Source organism: Macrobrachium nipponense, chromosome 8 (genome assembly GCF_015104395.2).
Source record: "Macrobrachium nipponense isolate FS-2020 chromosome 8, ASM1510439v2, whole genome shotgun sequence".
Taxonomy (NCBI): domain Eukaryota; kingdom Metazoa; phylum Arthropoda; class Malacostraca; order Decapoda; family Palaemonidae; genus Macrobrachium; species Macrobrachium nipponense.
In genome coordinates, this window is record NC_087203.1 from 7480128 (window position 1) to 7492380 (window position 12253).

The 12253-nt window shown below is 33.7% G+C and overlaps 1 protein-coding gene across 4 annotated transcripts in view; it reads right to left on the minus strand.

Annotated features, from left to right (window-relative positions):
• The window catches only part of LOC135222607 (tyrosyl-DNA phosphodiesterase 2-like), a 167068-nt gene that overhangs the window by 40557 nt on the left and 114258 nt on the right, over window positions 1-12253 (minus strand). The window lies entirely within an intron of this gene.

Genomic DNA, 12253 nt, shown 5'->3' on the forward strand with positions numbered 1-12253 from the left:
TAGTTTTAAATTACAGTAGCTCACAAATATACGCAATGGATAAAAGCATCCAAGCCTACACCGTTACAAAAGAAACTCTGATATATCACTGTATATATACATAAATGCGTGGTTTTATCATAGTTTATTTGTACTCTGTACCCCTTAAATTAAAATGCTTATAACTACCAATTTTAACAGTTCACTGAATAATAATTTACTAATTCAAACAAAATTATATCTTAAATTACAATATTAAAACAATTTAATACTTCAAACAAAAATACATCCCGAACCATCATCCCAAAACACCCAAAGTCATCTTACACTACCCTCCTACAACTGTTATTCTTAAGTACGTATATATGTACAGTGGGGCCCCCCTATTCGCAGATTTCTCTCTGGACCTTATCTACCCATTATTTGCGGGAAATTTGCATATTCACGGGTTTTTTTCCAACGATAAATAATCCCAAATTAGTGTATTTTGATGTTATTTTATGACTTAACACATTTTTATGATACAAAAATGATTTACTAATTTTAAAATACTAATATTGATCAAAACTGTATTAGCAAGTTTAATAAGATTAAATATCATATAATAACAATAATAATTCTCTCTCTCACTTTCTTACAGAGATGTATGTTTTCTGTATGATAAATAAATGATTTACTAATTTTCAAATAATATAAATGTAAAGAGCAATCAATTCATTGAAGAAAATACTATAGTGAATCAGTAAGATTTTAGTTTATAAATAAAAAAATTATGTAAGAATGAAGGAAATCCCAGTCTTCACGCATCTTTCTTTCAAACTCCAGGTCCCAAACTGAGGTCCAACAGCTGTCAAATATATCATGTAATGTGGCTGGAGGGGGAGGGAGTGTGTGTTCTTTCTCTCTCTCTCTCTCTACTAAGATTTGAGATTTTAATAGAACATGCCCATTAACCCTTAAACGCCGAATGGACGTATTAAACGTTGAGTCAAAATCTCCCCCAATTGCCGAATGGACGTACCATACGCCGACTCAAAAAAGTTGTTTTTAAACTTCGCGGAAAAATACTTATAGGCCTACAAGCCGAAAACTTTTGAATCACACGCCTTGGGGGATGCTGGGAGTTCACTGATCAAGGCGTTGTTTTGTTTACAATCGTTACGCAGGCGCGCAAGCGCGAATTTCTTTCTTATCGCACTAAAAAGTATCAGTGACACATCTCAAAAATTATTTCGTCACTTTGACATAATTTTTGCACCGTTTTAAGTTATCCGTTACATGAAGTATTATATATGAAAATGTGCACAATTTCATTTAGAATACAACAAAAAAATACTCATGATTGTAACTTTTATCAGTTATGAAATATTTCCATATAAATAACGATAAGTGCCAAAATTTCAACCTTCAGTCAACTTTGACTCTACCGAAATAGTCGAAAAACGCAATTGTAAGCTAAAACGCTTATATTGTAGTAATATTCAACTATTTACCTTAATTTTGCAACAAATTGGAAGTCTCTAGCACAAATATTTCGATTTATGGTGAATTTATGAAAAAAACCTTTTCCTTACGTCCGCGCGTAACTCTTCCGAAAAAAATCATACGTGCGATTGTGGTAATGTTTGTACCATTTAAAAATTAGCGTTCATAAAGTTTTTGATATATGGAAATGTGCGCATTTTCCATGCACAATGATAAGTGACAAATTTTTTCAACCTTCGGTCAATTTTGACTACGAAATGGTCGAAAAACGCAATGTAAGCTGAAAACTCTTATATTTTAGTAATATTCAATCATTACCTTCATTTTGTAACAATTGGATAAGTCTCTAGCACAATATTTCGATTTATGGTGAATTTATGAAAAAAATAACATTTTCTTTAAGTCTGCGCGGTAACTCTTCCGAAAAAATCATACGTGCGATTGTGGTAATGTTTGCACCATTTTAAATTAGCCGTTACATAAAGTTTTATATATGAAAATGTGCGCAATTTCATGTAGAATACAATGAAAAATAATTGAAGGTTGTAGCTTTTCTCATTTTCGAAATATTTGCATATAAATCACGATAAATAGAAAAAAAACCACTTTCGGTCAACTTTGACTCTACAGAAAAAAGGAAGTCTCTAGCACAATATTTCGATTTATGGTGAATTTATGAAAAAACTTTCCTTCCCTCCGCGCGCGGATTCTCCGCCATAAATCGCGAATTGCGTACATCGCATTTTCGGAAAATTTGCTCCGTTTCATATTAGGCATTTCATAGAGTTTTATATATGAAAATGTGCGCAATTTCATGTAGAATAAAAGGAAAAATATTTGAAGGTTGTGGCTTTTCTAATTTCCGAAATAATTGCATATAAAAAAATGATAAAAAAATTTCGACATTTGGTCATTTTTAACTCGTCGGAAATGGTCGAAAACTGCAATTGTAAGCTAAAACTCTTACAGTATCGTAATATTCAATCATTTGTATTCATTTTGAAACAAATTGGAAGTCTCTAGAACAATATTTAGATTTACGATGAATTTTTGAAAAAAAAAAAATTTTTACGTCCGCGCGTTACGAATTCGTACATCATTTTGTGATAATATTTTTCCGGTGTTGCTTTTATTGTTTTACAATGTATATATCAAAATGATTGCAATTTAGTGTACAATACAACGAAAAAAAGGAAACTCGTTAGCTTTTACCGTTTTTTGCACAGCGTGATTTTAATACAATTATGTATGAATTTTCTTTTTTTCGCTACCATATATCGCATTATTTACATATGATAATGATACTATTTTTCATTTCTGATGATTGCATACTAAACTTCAAGAACTGACAAAAAACGGAGCCAAAAATGAACTCTTAATCTTCAAAACTAAGAGCGCTGTGATTTTTTGAAAAAATTATTTTTTCCGCTTCCACGCTCACTCAAAACCGGCTCTGGCATTCGAGGGAGTTTTTTATTTTTACCGCTTCGGCGTTTAAGGGTTAATACTTTCAAATGATGATAATAATAATTGTAATTACAAAAATCATATGTGATAGTATTTTACAGAAATACTACAATAATCTTTCCATTTTACTCTTTCAAAATAAGGATAACTCACTCTCTCTCTCTCTCTCTCTCTCTCTCTTACAGAAATGTGTTTTTTGTATGATAAATAAAAGATTTACTAATTTTCAAATATCAATATTAATGTAAACAGCAATAATATCACTTCATTAAAGAAAATAATAAAGTGAATTGGGTAAGATTTTAGTTTATAAATTAAAAAATTATGTAAGAATGAAGGAAATCCCAGTCTTCACGCATCTTTCTTTCGAACTCCAGGTACCAAACTGAGGACCAACAGCTGTCAAATATATCAAGTAATGTGACAGGAGGGGAGGGAGTGTGTTCTCTCTCTCTCTCTCTCTCTCTCTCTCTCTCTCTCTCTCTCTCTCTCTCTCTCTCTCTCTCTCTTCACTGAGATTTTTATGGTACAAGTACGTATGTATAATATGTTTATTAATATTTTCAAATAATAATAATAATATAACTGTAATTACAAAAATCATATGTGATAGTATTTTAAATAAATAACCTTTCCATTTCACTCTTTTAAATACAGATAACTCTCTCTCTCTCTCTTTTACGGAGATGAGAATTTCTATGGTACATGTGTATATGTTTATTAATATTTTCACATAATAATAATAATATTAATAATATAACTAAATTCAAAATTCATATGTGATAGTATTTTAAAGATATACAATAATCTATCCATTTCACTCTTTTAAATAAGGATAACTCTCTCTCTCTTTTGCCACATGAGATACGCATATCATAGTGGTAACTCTTGCCCTCTGTTTGGCGTGGAAGTTTATGAATACAGTATATCTTCAAGGGCATTACTACATTTTATGGTGAAATAGTAATATACAGTACTAGTTTTCAAATACTATTAAGTTCAATGAGATTAAACAATAACATTCTCTCTCTCTCTCTCACCAGACGCCAGGTAGGCCTCCAGGCCTGTCAGTCGTCCTGCTTCAGGAACTGTCTCCATTCTTGGCGATCATCATAGAGCCTCATCTCATCAACTTCTCGCAAACTAGAGCCTCTCCTCTCTACTCCTCTCTCTATGTTTTGTAGCCATCTCATTTTTGGTCTTCCTATCGGTCTCCTTCCCTCCGGTGTCCATTCCAAAAACCTTATAGGATATCGCTCCTCCTCCATTCTTTTGGTGTGTCCAAACCATCTAAGCTGTCCTCTCTCCACAAAATCTAGTATCCCCTCCACTACCAGTTCTCTTCTAATGTCTTCATTTCATAGCCTATCCAGTCTTGTTACACCTTTTTATGAGTCTTAGGGCTTTCATTTCAGCTGCTTGAAGTTGGCTTCTAGTTCTTGATGTTAATGTCCATGATTCATGGCCATAAGTCAATATTGGTCTTAAAATAGAGAGGTATAATATGGTTTTCAATTTGCGAGGTATATTTCTGTCTTTCATTAGTGGGTAAAGCAGATACAGATTGTTACTGAATTTCTGTATTCGGGTAGTTATTTCCAGTTTTGAATCGTTTTGGTCACTAAACTCTACTCCTAAGTATTTGAAATTTCTACACTGTTTCAATGTCTGACCTTCAAATTCTACATCTACGTTACTTGGTGTTCGTGATAGGTGCATGATCTCTGTCTTATTCTTGTTGATCCGCATTCCAGTTGTTGACGTTGTCTTGGAGAGATTCTGCGCTAGGGGCTATCATTGCATGGTCATCTGCATACATAAGGTTGATGGCCATATCTGCAGCTTCATCCTCACCTAGTTCCCTCATACATTTATCGAGGAACAATAAAAAAAGAAGTGGAGAAAGGACGCTGCCCTGTCTTACTCCTGATTTAATTTCAAACCAATCTTCATTCTCTTGATTTGTTTTTACTCTGGATCTGATGTTTTGATAGGTGTTATAAATTGCCCTTATAAGTTTCTCAGGGATTCCATAGTAAGGGTCCTTTAGGGCATCCCATATTTTCATTCTTGGTACTCTTATCAAAAGCCTTTTCTAGATCTATAAAAGCAATATACGTATATTTATTTGTTTTGTCATATAAATAAATAATTTACATTATAACTAATTTTCAAAGATTTATAAGATTAATATAAAGAAATAGTGATTCCCAGTCTTTTTATCCACTTGGGGGAGGGAGGGCAGGGGAGTAAATGACAGCTTGTCTGTCTGTCTGTGTCTCAGGAATAATTCACTCTTGATGGTCAGATATATGATGTTTAAGATGACTTTGAAATGATATTAATAATATAACCTCAAAGATTAATACAGTAATAGGTTGGTGATTTTAGGTATATTTGAATTAGGATGTTATTTAAGGTATACATTTGCTATCTAAACTTTCAAGATAGGCATTTATAAGCATTTTTAGTACTGGTTCTAACTATTCGTGGGTTTTAACTATTCACGGGGGTGTCTGGTATACATCCCCGTGAATACGGGGGAACACTGTACACCCGAAAAATGCTTATAACAATGATTTACGAATTTTAAAATATTGATATTAATATCAACAAAGCAAAATATCTATACAGGTTTATGATCTCTTATCCATAGTAATTCTAAAAACCGAAAAGCTATAAAAGCTGAAACATTTTCTCATGAAAAGTGATCACTTGTAAAGGTGAAACAGTACAACTGTGTTTATAATAATGATGATTTAAACAACAGGTTTTGATGTAGGAAAAACCTATTTTTGGTAGTTGCTGTTGAGTCCTCAATGATTTTCCTTTCCATGGTGTATCCTGAGCTCCATGGTGACCAGATCAATGTCAAAGAATTCTCTTAACTCGTCTTGTGGTCAGGTATTGTGTTGTAATAATAAACATTATAACCCATGATAAAGAAAAAATGGACTCAGGATAAGAGGGAACTTTCTATTATTTCAGCAATGTTAATACATGTACAGGCCAGTCCCTTGGTTATCGGCAATCCATTTTTATGGGGCTTGTCTAGCGCCATAAAATTGGCAATTTATGACGCCACAACGGGACAAGTTCTGGCACCTTATGGCGTGACATAAGGGTGCTTATGGTGCCGATAACCGGTTATCAGCGCCACAAGTGCCATTAATCACTGAGTTTCGGTTAATGGCAGTTTTGTCCTATTGGCACACCCCTGGGACAGAACCCCCCCCCAATAACCGGGGACTGCCTGTACCCAGTTTACCTACGTCAAAAACGGCAAGAAGTGGCGATGGACATAAGCACCAACATATTGTTTACATACGACCAAAATCTTACCAAGCCGCCATTCCTTTCAATTGGTTAATGCAAGATGACCCCTTACCCAAATCCATGTCTTTTCGTCAGGTAAGTGAAAGGGTTTTGAGGACTCAACAGTGACTACCATAAATAGGTTTTTCCTACGTCAAAATCTGTTTTTTGGTAGTGTAGTCACTGTCACCCTCAAGGATCTTTACAAGAAATTGACAAGTGATGAAAAGCTCTTGAATTTTAATCCCAACAACCCAAAAACATTTTTGGCTCAGAATCAAGCCACTAGTTTCAAGACTCCATTCTTTATTACAAAAACCTTTAGCTTTATTGGCACCTGCACACAGGGGCAAGAGGGGGCACTTGCCCCACCCATGAAATCCTGAAAAAGATATGTATGTATATATACAGTATATATTATATATATATATATATAGATATATACTATATATATATATATATATATATATATATATATATATATATATATAATATATAATATATCTATATATATATATATATATATATATATATAGTATATATATGATATATACAGGCAGCCCCCGTTAACAGCAGGGTTTGATTCCTGGGGGGCACGACACTAAACAAAATTTGCCTCTAACTGAATTTCAAAAGTCTACAGAAGTCACAATCCCCCTTACGGTACCCTAGACTTGTTGACTATGCCTAAGACAGTGTCACGGCCAGATATTTTGCCCTAATATGTAATAACTCTTAAATGAAAATGTGGAATTTTATTTGCCTAATCATTTACAATGAGCTACCTGGTAGTTCTACAAATTTTTAATGTCAGATTCAATGAGCTTGTTAGTAAATCTTGGCCTAGTAAGAGAGAGAGAGAGAGAGAGAGAGAGAGAGAGAGAGAGAGAGAGAGAGAGAGAGAGAGAGAGAGAGAGAGAGAGTCTCCTTTTTCAGACTGCTAATGTTTCCTCTCTCTCTTTATTTATCTATCTTCTAGTTAAATCAGCTAAAAAAGCAAATGAGAATGATAAAAGTATCATTAGTACTGTTATAATCGTTGCTTAAACGCTGCACCCATAACCAACTGAACAATAACAGTTGTTTTGCTGCAACAACCGAACCGAATCTGATAACGTTTTGCTTGCATTTCAGCTATCGTACGATAGTAACAAATTACTGTAGTTATGTTACAAATGACGTTAATTAAGTAGAATAGGACCAATATATTTTTACATTATATATTTATTTGCTTTGGAGGAAATACCGGCACGGAAATATAGTATAGAGTACGTACTGCTAAATTTAAGCTACATTTGTAGCTGAAGCTGAGAAAACAATGTTCACACTGCTAATGACTATAAATTATCGTGCATCAGGAACATGATGAAACTCGACCGCAAATTATAGTGGAGAATATGTATTTTAACAAAATATACTCGCCATGAAAGAACACATTTTACTGTTGCTTTCACGCCGCTAACAGATAAATACATAAATATCATATTATTATGATATAGGATGAAAATAAGAAAGGGAATCAGTTTTTTACACAAAATAACATGCTCCCAACACCATATATAAACAAAAAAATAACAACTGAGTTCATAACAAGACGTACATATTTGTCATATTTCAACTTAATAGCACTTCATATTACAAAAAATAACCTGTTTACACTAAATAGAAGCAAGAGAATTGAGTTAAGTACGGCAAAATAACCCTGCCTCTGCCCTCAGCTGATTTTTCCCAAGCAAAACATGGATCGGTTTGTTTGTATTTTATAATACTACTATACGTAGTAATATGAGACTATATACACTATTATTGGATACAGTGAATTAAAGCATAACTTTTTAAAAGAGGTAAGGAATAGATGCATTATCGTTATGTTTGTATTTTAGGAGGGTCTCTTGGTGCTTTGGCAACTACCGAAATATGTACCGACAACCAGACAACAGTGCCATATATTAACGAAAAAAATAACTAAGTCTAGTTCACTTATTTACATCAATTTTCAACTTAAAACTCTTCATATAAAGAAAAATAACCTTGTCACATATGAATAGTTTCTAAAGATTAATTTACGCTAAATAAAAGCAAGAAAATTGCTCTGAATTGAGTAATACAAGACTACATACAGTATTACTCGTTAAAGCGAAAGGATAACTTTTGAAAAGAGCAGAGGAAAAGATGCATATTCGTTATATTTGCATTTTATGAGGCAGTCTCAGCACCTAGCCTATGAAACTGATAACCAGACAACAGCGCTATAAACCCTACAGAACGTAAAACCCAGATATGAATATTTTTAACCGCCGTAGAACTGAGAAGCCACTAACCGATGGCGACGGTAAACGTGGGCTGCCTGTATATATAAATACAGTAATACCTAGAGATGAGTATAATTCGTTCATGGACTGAGCTCGTAAGTTAATTTGCTCGTATCTAAATTAAATTTTTCCCATAAAAAATAACTGACAAAAATTTAATCCGTTCCAGCCCTCTAAAAACACGCAAATCAATGATAATAACAATGGAAAAAACATGTTTTTTATTGCTTTAATGTATGGATATATTGTACACAAACACACAAAATGATATAATAAATAATTACTGTGATATGAAGTAAAATGTGGTGATGATAGCGGCTAACAGCAGTGTGTATTCCGCTCATAATCACGTGCCAACTCACTCACGCAGACACCACTCTCATGTCTATCAATAATTTCATGCTTAATCTCCATCATCATCATGCCTTTTTCTTCTCACTGCCAACCTTACTACTCGCTTTCTTAGGACCCATCACTAATTACAAAGAATGTTCACAAATACAGTGAAAATCACATAAATAACGCAAGCACAACACAGATGTGCATGGAATTCGACGACCACGTGAACGAACGGGTGAAGCAGGCTTAGAGCACTCCCAAGCGCTTGGCCATCTAGCATTAGCATCCGCATATGTGCTTGATTCTCAATGCAAAATTTTGCTCAGAGGCTGATTCATATCTTGGAGTGCTCATATCTCGAGGTATTACTGTGTGTGTGTGTGTGTGTGTATAATAATTTATATATATATATATTCAGGCGGCCCTCGGTTAGCGGCAGGGGTTCCGTTCCTGGCCACGAAATTTGTGCCGTAAAGATACCTAATGCCTTATTTTTTTAATGAATATTTTTGACGACCGCCGTAAACCGATTCGCCGTTGAGTGATTGCTCCGTTAACCTCGGGCCGTGGCCTCGTATATATATATATATATAGTATATCTATATATATATATATATATATATATATCTATATAGATAATATATACGTATATATATATATATATATATATATATATATATATATATATATATATATATATAGATATATAAATATAAATTATTACATTTAACTACATCCCTTTTTTTTCCCTTCACATTTACAATATATTCTTTCAGTTTAAGCACATTAAAGGTAGCATTATGTATTGTAAAATATTTGTATACAGTACAGAACTGCATTGTTCTTTCCAGCAATATTTGAATTCAGCTGAACAGTATGTCAACGCAGCATTAGTAAATATCTTCTAAAGCAAATAACAATTTTTATTGCTAAAGAATCTGAGTCAACAATTTTGCACTCAAAGTAATGAGAAGGAATCCATTCTATTCTTCATATGATCAGTAAAATACATTATTAAAACTAGGCCCTGTATTCAAAATGTGCTTACATCATTGTCACCTTCATGTGAGCAAAACGTTCTTTCTTAGACAGAAGACAGCTAAAACCTGACTGCCTGGCTGGTTGCCATGGAGCTCTGTTAGCCAATGACAGCTTTCTACTTTTGTTCTACTTACAGACATACATTGTGGACTGCACTGAGTTTGAACGTTGCCATGATCGTGATTATTTGACTGCTGTTGGCAAAAATTACTCGATAATTTGCTTTATATAAATATTTTTTTGTAAAATCAAGAATTCAACCATAACTTTAACTTTAATACAGGTAGTCCCCCCTTAACAGTGGAGGTTCTATTCTGACAGCTTGAAGATAAGTGAAATTGCTGATAACCGAAAATTGGCGATTTTTGGTGCCAATAACCAGTTAATGGAACCTCTGTTAGGTATGTATCGGTGCCAATACTCTATTATGGGTGGCGATAACCAGAAATCAATGCATTTCGGCAAGCCCAAAAAAACCAGCTCACCAATAAACAGGTACTTCCTGTATAGTTATGAAAAATCCCACACGATGTGTCGTAGCGATGCCGTCATCACTTACGAATCCTGTTCCCGGACCGTCCTCAAAACATGTACAACTGCAAACTGATGATGACATATAGTAACAATAAAGGACAACCCTCTCTAAGATCGATATGATGAAACATATTTTAATGTTTTACTTATCGTTAAAATGGAATTTTTATAATAAAATTAATATTAGTAATACTTACCTGCATAATTTATCTAGCCCTAAATCCCCAAAACCATGCCAAAATTTAACCACATTGGCAACTCTGTTACCTCCTATTCTGTCCTCCAGTTGGCAAAACTGTCGTTTGACAATTACAAAACCTTCCCTTGAAAATCAGTTGGGTTAGGCAGATCATGGGGTAAGATGGGTAGGACTAGATAAATTATACAAGTAAGTATTATTAATATTAATTCTATTATATTTCCATATTAATAAACATTACCTAAATATAATTTATCTAGCCCGATTAACCAAATTGAAAAGGAGGGAATCAGAATAAAATTTCCCTTTCAGGCAGAATAGGAGGAAACAACATAATCCAATTAATGGAATAGAGACAACATAATCCAATTAATGGAATAGAGAGAAAAAATAAAAAATGAATAAAAGAACAAAACAACAAAGAAAATATAAATCATATGCTGAGTTGATAACTCAACCCAGTCTAAGATACTAATAACTCTCTAAATCTCCTACCGTAATACTGATGAACTGCGGTAGTAAGGACAAGTAAGTGCATAGTCAGTCTGTCTGTACAAAAGTCAGGTGACCAACAAGGTGACAAGTCAGACGACAACAGGGACAGAAAAGCTGCATCCCAATGATTTCATCCAGCACTAAAACCACCGGGCTACACCTCTCTCTCACGAATGTCTGTTGCAGAGAGAAGCACGGAAAAATTGACGACTCTGTCCTGAAGGATGAGCGCTTGAATTGCCTGAGTGCTTCAATATTAACCCTTAAACGCCGAAGCGGTAAAAAAAAAAATGTCTCCATGGCCATGCCAGAGGTGTTTCAGAGTGAGCGCGGAAGCGGAAAAAAATATTTTTTTCAAAAAATCACAGCGCGCTTAGTTTTCAAGATTAAGAGTTCATTTTGGCTCCTTTTTTTGTCATTGGCTGAATTTTAGTATGCAACCATCAGAAATGAAAAAAATTATCATTATCATATATAATAATGCGATATATGATAGCGCAAAAAAAACGAAATTTCATATAATATGTATTCAAATCGTGCTGTGGCGCAAAACAAGGTTAAAGGTAACAAGTTAATTTTTTTTTCGTTGTAATGTACACTAAATTGCGATCATTTTGTATTATAAACCACATAGTAAAAAGAAAAAAAGCAACACAGAGAAAATATTATCACAAAATAATGCATGAATTCGTAACGTGCGGACGTAAACAAATATTTTTTTTCAAAAATTCACCATAAACTCTAAATATTGTCCTAGACTTCCATTTCTTTTCAAATGAAGACAAATGATTGAATATTACTATACTGTAAGAGTATTACCTTACAATTGCAGTTTTCGACCATATCTGACGAGTTTAAAGTTGACCGAATGTCGAATTTTTTTATATATTATTGGTTTTTTTATTTTTATATGCAATTATTTCGGAAATAGAAAAGCTACAACCTTCCAATATTTTTCGTTTATTCTAAATGAAATTGCGCACATTTTCATATATACTCTATGAAATGCCTAATATGAAACGGAGCAAATATTCCGAGAATGGGACGTACGCATTTCGGAGATTTGTGGCGGAGAATCCGCACGCTG